The following is a 6,740-nucleotide window of genomic DNA, read 5'->3' as shown; positions in this document are numbered from 1 at the left end:
GTCTTAACGATATACCAACTGATTAACGATAACAAGTGTATGATATCTACTAGAGATATCTACTTAATGAGAATGACATGAGTAGGATAAAGACTGGTTGTCAATAAGGGCTTAAAATGACTGTGATTTGTACAAGCATAGCAACAAATATTATTAATTGTTCTATCCTTACCACGTCGTAATTTCCGAAATTGTAACCACTAATATGAATGAATCTGTATGTTAATCTAAATATTCTATGCGTTAATAACTCCTCAAATACTTACAGAAAATGTTATATTAATATCAACAAATCTGATGATATTCATATTAGTTCACAGGTAGATAAAGGAGAACACGACAAAATGGAAAGGTAAGTTATCAATTACGTGATGTCCACCTAAAATAAACTTTAGAATCGTGTAATCTGCACAGCATTCGAACTAACCTATGGAATTGTCAGTTATTTCTGTGTATTATCTTTGTCGGCAGAAATCTCGGTTGTAATCAACTACCTTGTTTGTCTTTTTTTTTAGGATAAAACCACATTGGGCTATCTGCTGTGTCCACCATGTGGAATCGAACTCCTCATTTCAGCGTTATAAGTCCGTAAACTTACCGCTGTTCCACCGGAGGACCCTAATCATGCTGACCAGGTGGTGTTGGATGTGTTCTGATGTCGAAGAAGTCATACTATAAAACATATACAACATGACCACAACTTCTCAACGTTCTTACCAATGAGCACAATACTGATAATATCAGCGCATGTTCTGTGGTCAACTGATGCTGTGTTACAGAAGATCCACAGAACGTAGATCTTCGAAGACCCGCTAGATCAAGTCCTCCGTGGAGTACAGAGGTACAACTTGTCTCCAAACATTACCGGCAAGTATCGTTTCTGTACTCCACAGAAAATAATGTTTCTCTTTGCCTAGTCTGTAAGTTATAGAACATCTTTAGAACATATCAACGTCAGAGTCGGCCCTATCAAAATTGTGGCCAGAGCGAACTTTGTATTCGGCGTCCCTACCCTGTAAAATTAACAAGAACTGCTACTCGTCGATTTTTGTCTCCCTTTGGGGTAAGTACCCCGTGCAACATTACTTTTTTGCTACTGTTTGTATCAGATAACACGTTCAAGATAACTAAAACCGTTGAAATCACATGTCCACATTTGTGTTATTTCTTTACAATTTTTATTCATGCAGTAAGCTATTTTAGGACCTAAATAACATTTTTGATTCGCATAACATGTCAAACCTTCAGTTGTCAAACTGTACAGTAAGTGAAATTCCCAACCCAGCGAATCGCCAGTTTTCACCGTAGTGTTGGTTTCTATAGAGAACTATCCATAACTGTTTCAAAAATTGTTAACGATAAATGTTTAGTATATAAGTTCACAGCCTGACATGACCTGATAATTAGTGCGCTCGAGTCAAAGACTAGTATCTCATCACCGAACATGCTCGACCTTTCAGCCATGAAGGTATCATAATGTGACGGTCAACCCTACTATCCAATTAACGTAGTCCAAGTGTGTGGTGTTAACCATCTTCTTACTCTCTAGTCTATAAATTCTAAATTATGAAAAGCTAACTTAGATAGATTCCGAATAGGTTTGCATGAAATTCAACAAACATATATCCATGAGCTACCATTCCTACTTCCGCACTTATCGCAGAGGAACCGGAAGTGTTGTATCCTTTTACATATCTGTATATCCATGAGCTACCATTCCTACATCCGCACTTATCGCAGAGGAACCGGAAGTGCTGTATCCTTTTACATATCTGACTTACATAGTAACTATAAATTAGATAATTATATTCATTTTCTGGGGGCATGCCCACAGACCCCACTAGACTGAGCTGCCTTTGGCAACATGGGAGCTCTTTATATACTTTCAATCTCTCACTGTAAAATTTGCATATCTAGCCAAGCATCCCCAGTTTGTAAATCCTTCTTACATCATTGTATCAGTCAGTTAGTCACTAAAACTTTCGTTTTGTAGGCGTAGACCCTTTCTAGACTTAGCTTTCCAATTTAATAACTAAGGGATTTTTTTTTCTACGTCTACTAGTCTCTGCCGGTATAAAAATGAGCAGAAATGAGAAAGAGTGCGCCAACGTTAACACAACTCAACGAATGTTAACAAGGGGCAGGCCTTTTTTTCTAGAGGATTTAGACAGCGTGTTTAACATATAGAGTTATTTTGGCCTACTTTCTATTGATTTCGAGAATACGTTTCGAACACGAAGAACCGGTGCGTTAGTATTATTAATTCTCGTTTGTACTTGTCTTCAGTTTATTAATCATAACTACAGAAATGTTCAGTATCGAATTAAAAAACAACAACAACAAAACTTATACACATGTTCTGTTACATTTACTGTACTTGTAAAGCTCCACTGTAGAAGTCGCCATCTTTCTACTGTCTCTTCCATCCGTGCTATAATTACAGAAGAGGCGATAGTGTATTCAACTCTAGTGTGAGTGTGTTTTCTTATAACAAAGCCCCACTGGACTATCTGTTGTGTCCACCGAGGGGAATCGAACCCTTGATTTTAGCGTTGTAAATCCGAAGACTTGCCGATGTTATAGATCGTAGAAGACGATGCTAAGATACAAATATAAGCATAGAAACAAACAAACAAACAAACCTGAGTATAATCACCGTCGGTTCAATAATATAAGTTTAGTACCAAAAAAAGGGCGAAAAATCCATCTTAATGTATCATTTACTTCAATGGCATGAAGTTCTATAAATTCTGTTTGTTTTTCTTGGTTTAATCGAGTATTTTCCTTGTTGTATATGGTCATCCATTATTTACCTAAACGTTTAAGTGAGTCATAAATGTTGATTTAAAGCTGCAAAGCAATCTAAGTGTAACTGGTACACACATAGATAGCGATTTATGTGTTAAATAATCTTATATATCTAGTGTTGATTAAGCGACATTTGTCATTTCGCGAAAAGCTACACGAGGGCTGTGCTAGCCGTCCCTAATTTAGCAGTTTAAGACTATAGGGAAGGCAGTTAGTCATCACCACTTACCGCCAACTCTTGGGCTACTCTTGTTACGAACCATCACATCATAACGCCCCCACGACTGAAAGGGCGAGCATGTTTGGTGGAAAGGGGATTCGAACCCTCGACCCGCAGACTGCTAGTCGAGCGCCCTAACCACTCGGCCATGCCGGGTCAGGTTGATTAAGAATCTTGAGTACTGACAAAAATGTACATGTTTAGCTAATAAGAAAATAACATACAAAATTCAAAATATTAAGTAGCACGGTATCCTACCAGTGGCTCAGCTGTAAAGCTTAGAGCTGAAAATGAACATAGAACAGATAACTCATTGCGTATGGTTCAGCAAGTTTTTCCTCTCTTAAAATCCTTAGTGGTTGTTTTTAAGAATCTACTATATTTGATTGTTTTTGTTTTGTTTTGTAAAGTTGTCCTTTATCTTCTCTTCCTTTCTGATTCATTTTTCTATTACTTATTTTCCCAAGAGTTGTCGATGTTGATTAGCTACCTTCTCACCAGTCTGTAAGTTCAAAATTAGAGATGGCTCTGCACAAATAGTCCTTGTGTAGCTTTGCGCGAATATTTTAGAACAAAAAAGTAAAACATTTGCTTAAAACTATTTCAAGTTTGTATCTCTTTTAAAATGTAAAAGTATACGACCTCTACCAGAAAATGTTTAACTTTAATGTTTACCTTGAAAACTAAAATCACGGAGTTTCAACTTCTTAAGAGTCAAGTCGCATGATAACTTTTTGTTTTTCATTTGAGACAAACAGCGACAATGTAGTGGAAATAAATATTCTGTCTTAGTAGCATTTTTTTGTTTATATTACTAAATTGATTTTGATATACTTAATCAAAAGGTGATAATCTGCCGCCAAGAGACCATGTTGATTGGATTATTAAAGAAAGAGGACGGAACACCATAATATACGTAGTGATAGGTATATCTAGTTCTTAAATAATAATGATAATAGTTAAATTTATTTTTATTTTAGTCAAAAAAATCATTTCAATTTTATCTTTAAAACTTCGTTAATTCTATTTTCAATTTGTACGTACTCTTGGTTTACTACCCTGTGAAAACATTTTATGTATTTGTGAGCGAATAGTTCCATTTTCAATTTTTACGTTTACGTGAATCATAAATGTTAATTAAACCTACAAAGCAGTCGAATATATCATGTATTAAATATAACTTGTACACTTAGATAGCGATTTATCTACTGAATAACCTTATATATCTAATGTTGATTAAGAATCTTGAGTACTGACAACCAAACTTTCAGATAAAAATGCACATATTTAGTTAATGAGAAAACAGAATACAAAATTCAAAATATTTAGTAACACAGTGCGCATTAATATAACATAACGTTTAGAGACAGCATGGGACCTATTGATCCATCTCGGCTGTTCCATCCTCTAAACTAAAGTAAAACTATCAATAAGTAAAAATAGAATATTAAAAATCTTAAAGCCAGTCCTTATCATTCATATACTTACCAAGCTTTCTCTTAAACTCACTTAACTTTACTGCCTCTACAACATCTGAAGGTAACCCATTCCAAAGGCCAACCACCATGTTAGAAAAATAAAACTGTTTTAGCTGAAGATGACTCCTACCCTGCCAAAATTTATATTTATGTCGCCGAGTCTTACTGTTCTCACTATTAAGTATGAAAAAAAATGATACATCAACACTATCAATTCCCTTTACAATCTTAAACACCTCAATCAGATCCCTCCGAACTCTTCTATTTTCAAGATAAAACAATTTGAGAGATTTCAACCTCTCGTCATATGACAACCCTTCCATCCCAGGCACCATTCTAGTAACCCTCCTCTGAACCCTTTCAAACAATTCAATGTCTTTCCTAAGGTAAGGAACCCAAGACTGAACACAGTATTCCAAATGTGGCCTAACCAGTGACCCGTACAATGAAATTAAAACATCTTTATTAAGGAAATGTTCAACTTATTTAGGACTTAATATGGCGCGTACAAGAAACGACAAGTATTCCTCACTTTTTTGCTGTGTGCGTCAATAATAGTCTTAGAGAGTTTATGCTCTGTTTATGTAGTATTGTATTTCAACAGGCACTGTGTTCTAAGTATTTAATTTTGTTTTAATGGGCAATACCCTCTATGTATTTAGCTTAATATTTCAAAATAAATTAAATTAATTTAACGCACAGTTAACCAAATCTTTTTTCGGCCAGAGCAAAAGTCATATTTATAGTTGTTGGTGCCGAACGTTCGTTGTTACCCTTAACAATCATCATCTAGTACTCGATTGTCGGTATTTACCTCCTGAAAGGAGACTGGTAGCTCAAAGCAAACTTATGTGTCACCCTATTCCACCTTCTTGTCTGAGCTCTATAATAGGCATTATGCTCTATTTTTTAGTTTCATGGTACAAAGGCACGATACTTTGTCTTTTAGCATTGCGGTTCAGCAGGCACTACGCTTTATGTTTAGCTTTATAGCACAATAGACACTACGCTCTGTGTATTTAACTTTATGGCTCAACAGATAATATGCTCTGTGTTTAGCTTTATGGCATAATAGGCACTATGCTCTGTCTTTTAGCTTTATGGTTAAACAGACGCTATGCTCTATGTATTAGCTTTATTGCTCAACAGGGACTATGTTCTAATCATATGGCTTTGTGTTTCAATAAGGACTATGTTCTAATCATATAGCTTTGTGTTTCAACAGGGACTATGCTCTTGTTTTTTAGTTTTAAGGTTCAACCGGCAGTACGCACTATTTATCTAATGCGTACTTCAAAAGTTACTGTGTTCAATGAATTTAGTTTTCTGTTTCAAGAAAGCACCAAGAGACAGGGGGTGTTGTATCAAGTAAGCACATTTAGCTCTGTGTGGCGATTTTATTTTCCACTGTATGGCATGTTGTGCAACATCCAAAGAAAATTTAGCTTTGAGTCGAACAAATTAGATATACTACTTACTGGGGCGATTTTTACTTTCGATCTAAGTAGGTAGTTTACTCTGATCGGAAGTTGTTATTAAATCCTCTGACTTAGTGCGTATACTTCATGAAGAGATAAATGTGCTTATTTGCTTATAACACCCTCCTGTTTCTTAGAGCTAAATGTGCTTACTTGCTATAACACCCTCTTGTCTCTTAGATCACAGTAAGTTGTTCTGATGAGTCAAAATTTGTACAAGATTTAAGATTTAGATACGTTTTGTTAGCACTAAATGATTATTGAGAGACTCATGTACTTTGATAAAAAAGCTTAAAGTTTATGTACAATACCAAACACTAAGCATTATCCCAACATTACTGACATTTAAAATGTATAGACCATGGTCATGGTTGGATGTCTAAATTGTTATTTGCGCTATAGAACTCGACTGTCAGTATAATTATGATTACAATCAGCCATGAGACTAACCTTTAGGAAGCGTGAATGGAAAGTAGTGTTGCAGTTATTGTCAGTTTGTGATAAGCCTATTTTTTGTTTAGCGTAACACATACCAAACAGTTTCAATATTTCTATCTCTTATTTTGTTCGAAAACTACAAACTGCGGTGTTGTTGGTTCTACCTATAGATAGACAGCAAGTCTGATAAGCAAACTCACGTGTCATACTTTCAACAGTTAAATAATAGACGTACGATAAACTCCATTAACCGTTCGTCAAACAGTTAAACAGTAGGGGTACGGTAAACTTCATTAATCGTTCGTCAAACAGTTAAAC

The 6,740-nt window shown here is 35.4% G+C and overlaps 1 long non-coding RNA gene across 1 annotated transcript in view; it reads right to left on the bottom strand.

The window, feature by feature from the left end:
* Nucleotides 1-6,740, bottom strand: part of LOC111087145 — a 15,228-nt gene that overhangs the window by 4,263 nt on the left and 4,225 nt on the right. The window lies entirely within an intron of this gene.

This window comes from Limulus polyphemus, unplaced genomic scaffold (genome assembly GCF_000517525.1).
Source record: "Limulus polyphemus unplaced genomic scaffold, Limulus_polyphemus-2.1.2 Scaffold1794, whole genome shotgun sequence".
Classification (NCBI taxonomy): domain Eukaryota; kingdom Metazoa; phylum Arthropoda; class Merostomata; order Xiphosura; family Limulidae; genus Limulus; species Limulus polyphemus.
The sequence above is the reverse complement of the archived record's forward strand: the minus strand, read 5'-3'. Positions and strand labels throughout refer to the sequence as shown.